Here is a 16,362-nt window from a genome sequence, read left to right as displayed (position 1 = left end):
ACAGCAAGGGGAGATGCTGTCTATGGCAGACCCCTGCCTTGCTCCAAAAGGAAACCCTCCAGGAGTCATCTTCTCACCAAAGTACACTAAGCGACACAGAGCTTCAGTATTCGCCAGAAGTGTGCATAGCCTTTTTCTCCTTACGAGAAAGGTTTGATACGTTTGTTGCCCACGTTAGGTACACTTCGCCCCTCCATCCTGAGCCTGGTGGTGCTGAGCTGCGACCGGCGCGCCCACCCTTCGAAGCCAGCAGCCTGCGAGGCGGCGCCGCCGCCACGGCCACCCAAACCGCGGGGTGCCACGGGGACCCGACACCGCGGGGCCCCAAGGACAGCCGCATCACAGCGGGGCTCGGGCAGCCCCATGCCGCGGGGTCCGGAGGACACGGCTGCTTGCCCGCACCCGGGGGAAGCACCGCCGGAGGGGCCGGGGGGCCCGCAGCGGGCCGGGCCGTGCCGCGCTGTGCCGTGCCGTGCCGCCGCGGCCGGGGGCCCTGCGGCCGGGCGCCCTCCCGCCGGGGCTGCGCCCGCTGACGAGGAGGGAGTGAGCGCCGACACCCCGTTGAGGAAGTGGCCGCGACTGCGAGACAAAACGAGGAAGCGGCGGCGGCACCCGCGGCGCTACGCGCGGGTCCAGCCCCGCTCCCGGCCGTACCTCGACGAGGCGCGGCCAGGCACGGCACGGCTTGGCGGAGCCGCCCGCCCGAGGGCTGCCTCCCTGCCGGCTCTCTCCCGGCGGCGGCGGCGGCGGCGCCGCGGGGCCAAGCGACCCGCGGTGGAGCGGTGAGTAGCGGAGCCGGGCCGCCAGCACCGGGGCCCCGGCGGCGGCGAGCCCGCCGACACCGCCCCTTTCCCGGGGACGCGTGAGGCGGCGGCGGGACGCGGGAGCGCGGTGAGGAGCGATCGCAACCGGGCGGCGCTCCCCGCGGGGAGGGAGCGGCCGGCTGGAATAGCACCAGCTTGGGGAGCGAGGGTGAAACCTTCCTGTATTACAGCGCTTCTGAAAATAAATACCGCTAGCCCGGCGTTTGAGGAACTTAAATCTAGAACTTAGTTAAAAAAAAAAAAATAGTTTTAACAGGTTGTTGGTACGTTACCGTGGTGGGTAGGTTTTAAACAAAGCAAAGCGCAGGGTTTCTGTCCGAATGGTGCCTAACGTTGTCAAAGATTTGGTGCCTGACAAAATGTCTTTAAAAATGTGTTTATTTCTGACTAAACTTCCCTATTTTGTTTCCAAGAAAACAACTGTAGTGTATTACTAGAAGTGCTGAAAGTAGTCGAATACTACGAGCCTGGTGGCCTAGTCATTGCCGTTCATTTCATGTGTTTTGCCAGCGTTATTCGATTTTCTTCTTTAGCACCGTACTGCATAAACTTTGTGTTGTGGTTGGCAGAATTAGTTTGAAGTGATAGTACCCTGGACAAAGATGAGCCATGCTTTTGTTAGGTGCCACTGGCTTCAGCAGAAGGGTGGCCAGTGGTGTCCCAGTCTGGCCAAATGACGTGATATAATGCAAAGCACTTCCATTTTAAAACAAAATTATTCCTTTTAAGGGAATTATTTTTTTTTTTAAATGCTCTTTTCTGGTAGGCTTTTTTCATTAGGCTCTTCTTATCCACAGAAACTTAGATCTCCTGAGCCCTTGGGTTGAATCTGCATCCTAATCCATGGGCACAGCCATCCGGTATGGAGCTAGTATCAGCATGCAAAGCTGTGTATTTTTACAGGCTTGGAGGCCATAAACTGTAGCAGCATAGAGTACATTGAGACAGTCCGCTTAGAGGAACTGTGACACTTTTTTTTTTTTTTTTGTTTCATCCCTCTGTTGAGCATTGAGCGATAAACAGACAAATAAGGAAGTCTGAATGTTCTTTATATCCTGGCAGTTATCCTGTGGGGGGAGAAAGATTATAGTGTGGTGAAGACATAATAATTTTAACTAAAGGGTTTGGAATCAGTTAGGATGCTCAGAAATGGCTGAAATAGATAAAAGTGAATAATTGCTTTGGTTTTCACATTCACTTGAAATAAGAGCAAAATCACAAGAGAAATACTGTTGAAGCGTTCAGGCTTTGCTTCTGTTAAAAAAACGTCAAAGCAAAGAAAACTGTGCAGCTCTCCTACCTGCATGTCGTTGTGATTCTGATACAAGAGCAGAATTTGATCTGAAGGAAGGCAAAAACTGAAATTTATTTTTAGAAGCAGCTAGCAGATTATGTTGAGCACGAAATAACAGTTTAGAAGACTGATGGTAAAACTGTAAGTTGGATTTAAGCATCTTTGTAGATACCCATGACCAGAAAAAAAAGAATTGTAGGGGCATTTCGTTAGCCTCCCATCCTTTCTTTTGGATCTGTTATGCTAGAGGCATTGGAAGTAGGAGAAGTCACTTCTGAAATATGTGTTTTGTGTAGAGGTCATGGTCTCAAAATCATAAATATTTTTTTGCAAATTGCACTTATTTTTTCCTTCCTAATGCTTTTCCAATATGTAGTATTTAGCAGAAAGCAACGAGTCTGTTGTCATTGCCAGTTGAATATTGTGACTGTAAGAAACTGTGTTTGCATCTGAACCCACTGAAAATACTAGGTAGTGTCATCCTTTTTCCAGCTTTATAGGCTTTTGGATCAGTGCCTCCAGAATAACTCTGTGCACACTGGACAGGCTGTGCCAGAATCTGCTTTCAGTGGCATGTGTTTAGTTCCAGAACAACAGAGCTGAAAAGGGGAACTTGTCTGGTTTTATACCATAATTACAAGGAATACAACACTTACCTTTGAATGTGAGTTACAGTTACAGAAAGATCATTCCAATGAGCTATTTAAAATTACTTCTGTTTTTTTACTTAAGGGTAAACATGTGCTTAAGTGAGTTACTCCACTGGGGCGAGAGTACTTGCACTGTTCAAGATGCCTGTTTAAAAGCTGACGAAGGTCTTGCAGGCATTTGCGAGCACGAGTAGCAAGGTTCAGTCGTAAGAATGAAAACTTTTCACCTTGCAAGGATTTGCAGGATCAGCTTCTTAACTTCTAATGTAGGAAAACAATAGTATTTTATTACAGGGAAACAGTTTCATAATCCAATTAAACAGTAGTTTTGCATGCATTTGATGCAAGAAAATCTTGGGGGAGGAGGTGATGGTAGCGCGCTCTGTGTCTCAGCTGCCATTTCTAGAAATGCTTTTGCAGAGAAACATTCCTAACATTTGCACCACTTTTACAGAGAAACATTATTAATTTCTGCAGTTTCATTTAAGCCCTTTGATCACTGTTGTGAGAAAAAGAAGCCCTGGGCTTTGCAGGATCATTCCCTATTCTTGTATGCAGTAGAGGATAGTACAATACACAATTATTAATATTTATTTTGAACGTAGTAAAAATAATCACAAAGTTGTTGGTTAGTATTTGCATTTTCCTCCTTTAATTTAAGGTTTCAGCAGTGAGGTTATGTAGTCGATGTTGTCTAGCTTTTATTTTCATGACACAGGGTAATGTGGAGGTATACAATTAAGCAGAAGAAAACGTCTTGCTGCTGATTTCTGCGTGGCTTCTCAGGGTGACGGGAAGCATCAGCAATGCGAGGAGTATGAAGGAGCCTGCATTCTCATGCATCAAAAGAAATTATTCCAGGATTTGCTGTAGGAGCACACAAAATACCACCTGCCTCAAAGAAATAAAATGGGATTTTGTAGTTTGTCTTTACATTCCAAAGTAAAAATTAGATCATAACTTCCTGTCCCTGTACATATAATGGCTAAATGGCCACTTTTTTAAACATGGTTGTTGTAAAAAGGAAAGAAAGGGGAAAATATTTTTCAGCTCTTGGGGACCCTGATGTTCTAAGGAGACATCAGTATATGTAAAATGCCACAATCCTTCCCTTTGTACCAGGTGCCAGAGCAACTAGTAAAAAATTAACAAGTATTAGAACGTAAATAACCAGTGCACAGGAGTATGGTACAGATAGTTAGAGCACTTTCACTGTCACTCGGTTTGTAACTAGCTGATGTGGAATGTATTGGTTCGACCAGATAGGACTACCCTGTAGTTTCTCTAGCTTTGTTCTAATTTGCTTTGGGATGGTGTTCTTGAGCACAAATATGGGGTGCCAGGAGTCCTGAATGGACAGTATATCCAACAACTTCTCTTCCTTTCAAAATGCAATGAGACAATGCAAGGGATCTTTCAGCACTGACTCTGAGTAGAGGTAAGGTGTGAGGTGCTAAAAGCTTTTGTAAAGAAGTAGGACTGGTAGCACTCTGGTATGTGTATCCGGCCATGTAAACTCACGAGGCAACTCTAGGCTGGGGATGGAGTTGAAATTGGCCAGAATCACAATAGTGATTGGAGGTAGCTAGAGAAATCACAGGCAGGAAGTATTAAAGTAGAATATGTACCAAAGAAATGGGCATACAATTGCCTAAATATTTTAACATTGTAATGTAAAAAAACCCAGAGGTTTGTTTGTATGTTTGTTTCTTTTTTTAATAAAAATCCTTATCTTAAGCAACAGATGCAGTAAAATGTGTAAAAGGACCAGGGGTCATCATCTAATACATGAGCCGTAGTCTACCCCTACCCCCTTGGATAGTCTTTCTCTTATTTTTTTTTCCCCCGTTTGGATAAAATAATGAAGTAAGTGAGAAAATAAAATAAAATAAAATAAAATAAAATAAAATAAAATAAAATAAAATAAAATAAAATAAAATAAAATAAAATAAAAAAAACAACAACTTTTGAGACCACAGCCTCTAGAACATGTAGAAGAAGCCACTGTACTCTCTCTTAGCTAAAGCCAGGGTAACTGACAGTGTCTGTGGGATGCTAGAACTAAAATGTTAAAATATGTGCTGCCCCTGACCACAGAGTGTGTAGTTCTGCATTTTAAAAATATAGTGCCAATTTCAAAATTGGGTCTACAAATTTCAGAGGAATTCAACTCAGTTTAAAACAATGTCTCAATGTTTTTTGGAAACTAGTTTTCTTGGTTTTTTTGTAGCACTGGCTGAAAAAAAAAGATTTCTTAATCTAGATTGGAAAACGGAGGTTAGAAACCTGCTATGAAGCAAATTCTATGTGTGCCCCCCGCCCCAACTCTTCTAAAGTACATCACAGGAAAACTTAAACTGAAAATAATTTTTGTCATATTGTTTGGAGGGAACATGGAAAAGGATGCTAATAAGTCTACTAAGCAATTGTTTATTGATAGGTTCCTACTCTGGGAAACTGAGCCCAAATTGGATAACTTGAATCAAACCCAAGTTTGCTCTATGCAACAAACAAAACTAAGATTTTGGTAATGTGAAAATCTGCACTATCTGAAATATGGGGAATATAAGTAAAGGAAACAGCGTTAATATAGTCATCTTTGACATAAAGAGTTAGATTTTACTGCTGTATTTCAAAGAATACATATGAATTGGCCAGTATTTTGCTCAAAATTAGTAAAGCAAGCATGATGTTTAAGTAAGGAATTTTTTTTTTTGTGAATCAGATAAGGGGATTAGCTATCTTTTGAATCAGTGGAGCATCTTGCAAGTTTTTGAGAATGATGACTTATTTAAAATTAGTGTCAAGAGGAAGAGCACTGCTCTGAACAGTTCTGGTCATGCAAGCAGCAGGACACCCCAGAATCGAAGTGGGCATTTAGGGAGGTTTTGAGTGACTATTCTGTCTTCAGTTATCATGTGCACTTGGTAAGAAATCTCATTCTGGCTCAGGTGAGCTGAACGACTGCATGACAGTCTTCATCCAGTGGGTGTAACAAAGATCAGGTCTGCAGGTACTCCTAGCCACAGAAGTGCAGATGAAAACCCAGTAAGGGAAGAGTGAGCCCAAACCCACTGGAGCCTGCTTCCTGCAAAGGATGCAGAGCTGTGTTCACTTGGAAGCAGTGGCGTGTTGAGGAGTGATGTTGCCAGCACGAAATCCCCTTGCCTCTGAGTCCCAAGGGACAACTTTCATCAAGTGGAGCCAGCTTTTTGGTATGCTGATGTAGCAACTGTCTGAAGCGACCATTACCACTGGACAATTTAGCAGTGTAACCACTGACGCTGTGTAGAGAATGGCATGACGTGAGAAAAGAAACCTGACTACAAGCTATTTTTTTTTCCAGCCTGGCAATTTGTCATGCAAGAGCTGGGGAAATACTGCCTGTTGGCCCAGAACGTGCTGGGGCCAGGTGCATCCTTTCTCTGCCCAGAGTGGTAAACGGGCCTTATCAAGAGTATTTCACTGGTCCAGGTGCTGCAAATAGGCTTCCTCTTTAGGAGGGGAGGAGGAGTCTCGTGTTTCTCTCTCTGCATAGATTTTTCTGGAACATTCTTATGTTTTACAGGAGAGGTGAGGTTAAAAATTGAAGCGGTCATTTGCTGGTTTAAAGAGATTCCTGCCCGCTAAAAGACTGATCTGTTCTTCATAGCAATGAGAAGTAAGCTTTAGCTGTGCTGCTTGTTCTGAGGATACAGGGTGGTATGGGGAGAGGACGCAGACTTAAGTCTTTTCCTGGACTGCTGATTCACTGATGTGCTAATTGCTATGAGGAGGTTTTTTGCTATGCAGTCTGTCTTTCTGATGTACTTGTTCTCACAAAAGCTAGTCAGGAAAAGCTGACTCTATTGCTGGAGGATACTGTTTTTGGAGAGAATCTTTCCTTTGATCTGCCTCTTAATTAGAAAACTATTATATAGACTTTAAGGAAGTGATCCTTAATGCCAGCAGTCTGGCTGTGTGAGCTACTATTGCATCTTTTCAAAGAAAATAAAATAAAAATGCTTGTCCTTTCCTCCATAACTCTGTGGGTGTGAACTCTTTCTGAGCATAATTGCTAGCAAGGGATGAGCCAGTGTCATCTACAGTGTCTCTGTAGCAGAACGTTAACCTTGAAATATCCTCCTACTATGAGCTTTTCAAAGAATGAAGTAATGTTGCACAGTTTTTATAGACTCTATAAAGTGGCAGTGAGAAGTCTTGATCAGTTCTGTAGAAACTTGCCTATTCTAAGAGTACAAAAAGCAAGTTATTTTTGTTCCTGCAATAATTTCTCTAGTTTATATAAAGCAGGATACTGCAGACTGTTTCAAATGGCAGATAACCTTGGTCTGAAAGAGAAACCTGCCTAATTTTGCTACTCTAACTCACAATGACGCCAGTCCAGTGCAAGACCCATTCCGCAACAGGTTTTAGCGATCCTAGAGATAGAGCAATACATTTCAGAGAAATTAATGAAGTATAATGGGATCCAAATGTTCTTGGTTTGTTATTCACTTAACAATAAACCATTGCTAACATTTGTGGCTGAGAAACTGAGATTGTTATCAACATTTGTAGCCTTGAGGCCAGGAACTAAGTAGAGACCGACAAAGCTGCACAGAGAAGGGGAGTTCATACCTTCATAATGGCTTTGGAAATGTCAGCCTGTGACAACTAAACAACTAATTAAAAAGAAGGTAACTGAAGATACTTATTCGAACCAAAAAGCAAGCATATCTTTTTTTGGGTTTGCCCACTAGTAAAATCAGAGTGGTGTTTATCCCGGATTTTGAATGAAACATGTGGCATTTTGTTTTAGTCCTGTGATGGCTTTCAAACTTCAAGACTGCTGTAATAATGTTCAGTTTCTGCTGAAATATCTTTTATTTTCAAGAAAGTGGTATTACTTTTCTTTCCCCTTCTGTTTGAAAGTAGTGACTTTCTTCTAAGACTGGTGGTGCTTTAGTTCTGAGAGATGTTTTGTTTACCAGGGATTTTGCTAAAAATACCCTGAGGAATGAAAACCAAAGTTATGGATTGTGCATGTATTCACACTTGGGGCATGATGCTTCTGAATGAAGCCAGTCGTTCTCATGGTAATAAAAATCCACAGTATCACCAGCTCTGCGCTCAGGACTGCAGCTTTCTCTTCTTGTGTGTGTTTGGAAATTGGGCAGATATTCCAGGTTTTGCCTTCCTGGAAAACAAGGAACATTTTGGTTCAGCGTTGTTGTTGGTGCAGCATTCTGGTATATCTGCTTCTTCTGGCAACTTCTGAGTTGTAAAAACAACTGACAAAAGTGAACCTTGAAAAAAATATTTTGGAGTAATATTTTGTGAAAGTTTGATGTGTCTTAGTTTACCTGTGGTATCTTGTCCATAACAGCTTCGTCATAGCTGTCTCTGTAAAAAGACTTCTGTAAAAATAAGAATATATTCCACCTGGAAACATGGTATGCTGACACACTTAATGTCACTGTATCTTTGAATCTGAAAATATCTAGGCTATTGGGTAGGCAGTTCTGCCTATTTTTAGTGGTCTTCCTTGCAAGTAGCCTGCTATTATTTTTGGTTTGCTTTTCACGTGTTTTCACTATTAATTTCGCAGCTTGCTCTGTGCAGCCGTAGTAGCCTGTGTGATACGTAGAGGAGTTTTACTTCTTACTGTATTTCTGGAAAGGCACTATACTTGAAACAAAACCAGAGAGGAACTTTATATGTTATGTAAGTCAGCTCAGCAGTTCCTGAAGTAATCAGAGGTAGTTTGGGGCTCCTTGAGAAGGACTTTTGTAACTGCACCCCAACCCAGGTTGTTTTTTTTATTGTCAGCGTTGGGAGAAACAGTTATCCCTGTACTCTTCCACAGTCACTGCAGAGCCCACAGCCGGTGTTAGGGAAGGTCTGTCTGTGCCCAAGTTAGTTTGTTCACACCTTGCCACAGCGGGAAAACCGGAGATTAGAGAAAACTCTGCCAGGAGTGTCTTGAATGCATTATTTTGGGTGTTAGCTCATCCCCAGTGGTTCCACTTTCTGTATGGTGGTTTAATGGGTACTGATCACAGTAAAGTACTTTGCCCAAAAGGGATTAGGCTTCCGTACAAACAGTGCGATCTGTTTTAAGGCAGAAATGGTTGCTTTGACAGGAGACATCTTTAGCTGGAGGCAATGGTTGCATTTATGACCGTGTAAGATTTTGCTGGAAGAGGGGGCAGGGGGGTGACTAGTAGAGCATGGAGAGGATGGGGAAGGAAGTGTTGATATTTATGTGTTGGTGTGGTCTTTTTCTGAAGGGAAAAAGAAAACCAAACCACCCAAAACTTTCTTTTCTTTCTTCAATATATGTGAAAATCGTAGGGTTTCTACTGCCAGGGAAAGAATAATTATAATCAATTTTTTTTCCCAGTAGCATTATGAGCTTTTTAAAAGATCAAAGCAGAAAAACCTTTTTAAAGGAAAACTATGACATGTGAAAAGGTTACCAAAGACAAGAGAGTCCCAAAAGGAAGGTGTTGTGGAAGAGAGACAGTAGATACCTAGCATCAGAGAAGAGTGGATTTTTAGTAATCAATGTCCCTCTGTGACCTCAGTACAGAAGCCTATATAGGAAATCCCTGAATAACATACAAATGCTGTGATGCTTTTTCTGAGCATCTGTTTGCGTTATAATAGGGCAATAATAGCATTGCCAAGTCAAGTAGTATTTCCTCAGGAAATATTTCAATAGCTGGAGTCCCTGGAGTAGTCTGATGGTATCAGAATGTCAGATGCAATTTAGAATAAATGAGGGCATTGCTGGCATGTTTCAGGAGAAATAAAAAGCATCTGTCTAACTGTCTGCAATATAGATAAAAATTACTCTGGAAAGCAAATCCAAAGAAAAATATTTCAAAAAGAACAATTTTTTGAAGCTAATAATAATTTTAGGTGTATTTGTGATTTTTTTTTTTTTTCCCTTTGGATGAATAACTTGCTGATACAAGAGAAGAGATAAATGGTATTTTCCTTAAACCTAGTAGATGAAGCACCAATGGCACCTGTTCAGCTGGCAATTTTTTGTTGTAATGTGGCCAAAACACTGATGATTTACATGAACAAAGGCAAACATTGTTTTCTCTTAAGCTGAGAGAGGTGCTAGCAAGGCTGCTAACTTTCAGAATCACGAGAACAGACGAAACCTGCCACAAATTAGACAATCCCACAGGTCACTGTCAGTGTTATTAGATCCAGGCTGTGGACTCCACAGCAGAAGAATCTTCTGGGCCCAAATCTACCACATTCCCTATTTGTTCCCAGGAAGAATTTAATTAAGATAAAATTCTGTGAAAGAACACATCTTAGTGGTTAAGAACCGTAGCCAGAACACTGTAGTTATGCTGGAAGCATTGCAAAAAATCAGAAATATCTGAAAGAAAGAAAATGCTTCTGAAACTGAACTGCTGCAAAGTAATATATGGAACTTGGCACCAAAGACAGGTATGTCTGATAAAAGTGCTAAGGAGAGACACAAATGTTGAAGAAATAGTAAAAGTGAAATCTGCGTAAAAACTAACTGATATGCTTTGTGTATCCATCAGCACTGCCCAGGAGTGTGCATGGAACAACAGGAAAGCCTTCAGATATGAAAGAAGGCATGCTTTAGGGTCTGAAGTGCAGGGAAAACACAGTGCAACATAATGCTTAGATCGTCAGTTAAAGGATGCAGGGTTCAGAGACGGGCATTTGATTGCATGAGGAAAGCTTCTCAGGCAAAGCCAGAGAAAACGCTTGGAGAAGGAGGCCCAAGCATGAGTGATGGAAAGGTTGCTGTAAGCTATAAGCTGGTTAGAGACATAGTAGGTGGAGGCTGAGGCATACAGCCTTAGGCGTCAGTACGTAGCCGGGGCACTTCCCTGAGGAAGATCAGCACACTGGAAGAAATGTGGTGATTCCATCTATGTCACTTTTCCCTTTGAGACAGTACCACACACATCTCTTTCAGTATGATGAATGGCACATTGTTTGGAGATGTCACTGGCTACAAAATTTGTAAAAATCATCAGTGTTACCAGTTGAATTAAGTAAGATTTCGGATTTTTTTCAGTAAGTCAGAAAGTTCATCCTAGTGTCCCAATCAAACTCTAGTTTGTTTGAATGACTTGAGAAAATGGTATTCTGCTTCATTTCCTACCCTAACAACTTACTTTTAAACATCTGTTATGTTCTTCCTTTATTTCTGAATAATTTTATCATAAAAATTCCTCTCCTAATGTCTGGATAGAAATTAAATCTTCATGTTTATGCAGGAAGGTAAAGAATACATTTAAAGGTAATCTGATGAACCAAATTAAGACTGCCATTCAGCTGCCTAGACAGACTGGAAGGTGATTTTAAAGGTGAAGAAATGAGAATAGAACAATTGTTTAAATCCATTTTATTTGTTAAAATACCATAAAAATGTAAATATCTGCTTTAAATGTGAGGCAATACCAATGGATTTATAATACCTTGATGGTAATTGTCAGAATTTACATCAGTTTGGAGTATACTATTAAGATTATGCTAAACCCTGAAAGTACCAAAATATTTAATATACTACGTGAAGTCACCATCAAATGTATATTCTAATTCTATGCACGCTTAATTCCTTTCAGCTTTGAGGTATGTTACATAAGGTGGAAATGTAGAAAAGTATCTTACAATGAAAAATTGTAGTACTATTCAAAGAGGCACACATCTTGATTTCAAGAAACCTAATTAAACAAGAATATTAGAAAAAAAAAGCACATTCACATTTTTCTGATTTTTTTTTCCTGTGGATGACCAACAAAGAACTGTTGAAGTTACAAGTTGGGTGCTTGAAATAGCACCCTGTGCTAGAACAAATTGTTTCAGTCAGCTTATTTCATCAGTCTGTGCTATCTAGTGAGCCTTTCTTATGCCTTTTGCATGACAAATACACTTGCTCTAAACTTTACGTCTTTACTTTTATACATTGCACGGAGAATGCTACTTTGAAAAACAAGGGAAGGGGAAAAAGTAAGTCTGTTCAAGTAAAAAGCTTATTCAGGACACTGTTTGACCGGTGCATGTCTTTTGATCTTTTGTCACGCTTCAGTCCTTTTATTCATTAAATAGTTGGACGAGTAAACTGATCAATCAACTGTCCCTAAGTCTCCTTCCATATTCATGTTTGGTCTTTGTAGAAGGATTCATACTCCTATTAATAATTTTGTGTGTTAGAGTAGAGATCAGTACCTCAGTAATACTATACTCACTGCTATGCAAACCTTTCAGTAAAAATTATTCTACCTTTATCCTTGCCTTAAATATAAGAGCTGAAAGAGGAGCAAGCTAAGGGTGGCAGTATGGTCAGCACAGATTCTTTCTATTCCTTTCCAGGTGAGTTTTCCTGAGTTTCGCTTTTTGTAAGAATGTTGCACTTCCCTGCATGCATGAAATGGGTGAGATAGTATACTCTTGTGTTATGTCTGGAGTACCCACTGTCTGCAACATTGATGAGGAAGCTACCTAGGGGAAGTGTGTACTTAATTTTCCTGTGTATTTGCATTGTATTTTTTTCTTCCATGTAAGATAACCATGATATTTGCTTGCATTTGTAGCTTCCTTAAAAGTCAAATTTAATGGCTATGGGGAGAGTTGCACTTTAGACCCTCTTTTACTGTTATGGTCAAGTGCATCTCTCGGGTAACCACTGCTGCGCTTCCTTCAGCCCTCTCAAGGGTAAAGCCTTACATTCAGCCCTTTGGTGACTTAATCTTTATTTCACAGCCTCACGTTTGTAACTGCACTGACTTGTCAAACTCAGCATTGTTTGTCCCCTGGAGGAATTTAGAAGAGGAGAAAAGTGTGAATCCAAATACATTCTAGTCTACTCTATTACTAGTCTTAGAAGGGTATTAAACTCCCCAAAAGAAGGCAAGATTTTGAAAGTCCAACCAAAGAGAACAGCCATCTCAAACTCAGAAATTCTTCCAAAGCATATAAGAAGTTTTTAACCATTATCTTATGGTTTGTGTGTATATTTGGCTCCTTGCATGTCCATGGGACACAACATTAGTCCAAACATTTCCTAATGTTGCTACACACTGAATATTCTTCATATATTAGACATGGTGGAGAAACCTTGCCTGAAATCCATCAACATTAACCTGTTTTGCAAAAGTAAATCAGGCCTTTGCTGTCTGAAACAGTTATAAATAAATGGCTTGTGAAATCTAAGAGATCATAAGGATCCTGCTGCTGTTCTTTCAGTGATAACTGAGAAATATTCTCCATATTTTATAAAATTTTATAGCAGGCCTTCTTACGTGTTTGAGCTTTGAACTTCTCTGTTTTATGTTCTCAAGAATTAAGAGATAGTCCCTTGTCACTGCCACTGCCATTTCTTCTAAATTGCAGCCAGTGGATTTTTTTTTTTTTCCCTCTCTGTTTTAGGAACTATAAACTGGTAAAAAGGAACATTTTTAAAAGTACCCATCACAGGAAGACATTATGTGTAGTGTGGAAACATCCTTCTGAAAAAGTGAAGAAAACATTTTCTTTTTCCTTGACCTTTAGCCACCATCTTGACCAGAAAAAACCCCTCATAGGATTATGATGAAATAAAATCAGATGATAAGCAAAGTCAAAGAAAGCAATCTTGCACCTGGAGCAGCCCTTTTTACTGCTCTTTCATTCAGTGTGTTGGTCAAAGCTTCTATCAGGAAAAGTTTTATCTCCATATAGAGGGGTCTGTTGTGACAAAAGTGCATTATTGGTCACAGTCTTCATCTCAGAATTATAAGAAATCTGTAGGATGCCCTTAGCTCAGAGCATCCAGCACCTTAAAGAGGAGTTGTATTTTAATGTGTTGTTATGACTGAAGTTTACCAAAGAATGATGACTTTTTGAACAAATGTTCTGGGCAATTCTTGGATATCATAGGCAATTTGGTCCTGCAACTATGCAGGTTGCTGCAGCCAAGTGGTTATCTGTGCTGGAATGAAGTCTCTGGACTCCACAACTGTGGGCTCTCCACAACTGAACATTGTGGAGTGCATTGCCCATGCCTGCTGCTAACAGAGGTCATAGTGTCAATAAAGAATCCAAGATGTCTAAATACAGGCATATCACAAACACCTACTTCTTACCATCCAAGACTCTACCATGTCTACCATTTCTTCAGAATGATTTTATCTGCCCACCTGTGCCATTGTCCTGCTGGGGGCCAGAGTCTGCTTTGGCTTTTATGGTATTTCTTGTACTTGAGAGAATTCTAAGATTGCTGTGAACTGCTAGATCCCATTTCAACTATTTTTCCCTGGTTTTCTAAAGAGAGTGGCTCATGCAGTCACCATCCTATCAGGCTTTCCCTGATAGCTTTGTACTTTTGGCCTAATTTCTCAGAGGAGCGGGTCTCATGGACAGTCTGATCAATCATTTATGGGAATAAATAAATGTGCCCAGAGGAGAAGTCGTCAACACAGTACCTCCATTGCATGAAGGTATGAGCTCAACAGGTGCCCCTTTTTTTAAGCTTGCTAACAGTAAGTGCATAGCTGCAGCATGTATTTCCCTGCTATCCAGTAGTTAATGGATGAGGAGGAAGCTGAGGGCGCTTGAGTTTGTGCTTGTGAGAATTTTGGAAGACGGAGCAAGTGTGACTCGAATAGGAGGAGCCCAATTTGTTGCTTGAAGTGCATTAATTCATAAGAAGCCAGGCCTTGTTCACAGAGCAATTTGCTGTTTCAATGAGAGCTTTGCATGCTGTTCATTGGTTGGAGTTAAAGATGGAAACGAAAAGAGGATTGAAAGGAAAAATAGTTTTGCCTTTTTTGGAAGCTTCTAGACAGTGACTGCTTCTAAAAAATGGGTCCCATGGAGCAGTGTAACTGATCAGCGAAGAATGGTTAAACCACTTGCCCAGTGTTTCTGCCCCTATGTTGACATGGTGCTGAGTCATTGTGCTTTGCACATTTGCCAATAGGGCTGATACTTTTCCAGGATGAAGGGGTTTGTTTTTTCCTGTCAAGTCATGTGAAGAGGAAGACAGAACCCAATCTGTGTCTTTAACTTTACAGAATTCATCTCCATGGCTTCTACAGCAGCCAATATCTTTGTGGAATTTTAATTAAACCTGCTTTTTAAAATCTTTTATTTCTATTCATTTACCATTTTTAAATACAACATTAAGAAATAATAAAACTAGGTTGCTCGATAGGAAGCAAACAGCCTTTAAAAGAATGATCTTTAGCAGAAGTTAAATTTATGTGTTTTATTTCAGCAGTGCATTTCTGAATGCCTCGTTTTAGTTGAGAGCGAAGTTCTGACTCAACTCCACAAACTCTAATTGCATTAACAAAGCTGACTATTGAACATAGGCATGATATCCATAACTCATCTACTAGAAAGGAACATCTTTCTCTAGTCTAGTAGACAATTGTCACGCCCTTGTTCCTGGGGGAGGCACCGATGGGCCCCGCAGCACCACGCAGCAGAGCAGAGGAGGGAGGAGCACTGGAAGGGGCTGCCTTTGCTCAGCACCCGTAGCTGCCGCTCTCCCGCACGCCAAAGCTCAAAGAGCAAGCCGAAGGTCCTGCTGGAGCCTGCACGCCTTGGACAAAATACAGGGGCATAGAGGCCGTGGCTGCTAAATGTAGTGAGGTCAGGGGCTGTCTTGTCTTCTTCTGTCTCTTCAGTTACAGCTTTCTTTTGCAATTAATAAACAAAAGATATATTAGTAGATCATTTGGGCTAAGAACATGAATTCTCAGAACTGAGACACTTAAATGGGAAAGTAGAGGGAAATTTTGTCAACACAAATGCCAGAAAGATTAACTTGAGCATAGTATGTGATCTTAAACCAGTAACTTTGGATTGGAAACCACAAGAGTAATAAATAACACGCTGCATGCAGCTCTTTTGTAGGGCTGCAGTAGCTCTGCAGCTTTGATGTCTCCCTTCTGCGTGATGGTGAGGGAAGACCAGAAGATCTGCACAACATGTGGTTTGTCCTGACTGTGTCTAGTTTTCTATACTGTGTGAGCCTCGTTCATTTGTCTTGTGTGTTCCTCCCCACCTTACACCCGCCGCTCTTCACGTTTCCACAGAGCAGCGCAGGTATTTTTCTACTGTTTCTTGACCCAACTGCAAGAGGCAGCAGATCAGCTATTGTCCACTGATGGGCTATATCTGAACTAAGCGGTAGGCGCACCACAGCTCTGCCTGCTGCAGAGCTGCTAGGGAAGGTGTCAGCCTGAAGCACCGTGTGCCAAAAGGCCCTACGTTAAGAATGCCCATTCCTCAGTTGCATCTTTGCACTGTGGACCCTCCCTTCTTACATGTCTCCCATAACTCCTCTCTACAGAGTCCCAGAATGGTAAGGGTTGGAAGGGACCTCTGGAGATAATCTCCAGGCAGGGTGCACAGGACCGCGTCCAGGTGGGTTTTGAGTGTTTGCAGAGAAGGACCTGGCTCACGTAACTCAGTTGCACACTTTGTCCAGTTGCAAGCCAAGAGGTCTATTAGCCCCGTTCACATACCTCCTGAATTATTTAATGCTGATTCCAGACCGCTGCATGGCTTCCCTAAAATTGTGCCCTTCGTTTAGCTGTGAAGGGCACATTCTATTTAC

The 16,362-nt window shown here is 41.5% G+C and overlaps 1 protein-coding gene across 2 annotated transcripts in view; it reads left to right on the top strand.

Annotated features, from left to right (window-relative positions):
- The first annotated feature begins 583 nt into the window (after positions 1-583).
- The window catches only part of SYK (spleen associated tyrosine kinase), a 51,618-nt gene continuing 35,839 nt past the window's right edge, over positions 584-16,362 (top strand). For both annotated transcript variants that reach the window (XM_075078833.1, XM_075078832.1), the window contains exon 1: positions 584-782. The gene's annotated coding sequence lies outside the window, so the exon portion shown is untranslated. The remainder of the gene's footprint in view (positions 783-16,362) is intronic.

This window comes from Phalacrocorax aristotelis, chromosome Z (genome assembly GCF_949628215.1).
Source record: "Phalacrocorax aristotelis chromosome Z, bGulAri2.1, whole genome shotgun sequence".
Lineage (NCBI taxonomy): Eukaryota > Metazoa > Chordata > Aves > Suliformes > Phalacrocoracidae > Phalacrocorax > Phalacrocorax aristotelis.
This window is presented reverse-complemented; position numbering and strand designations above follow the sequence as displayed.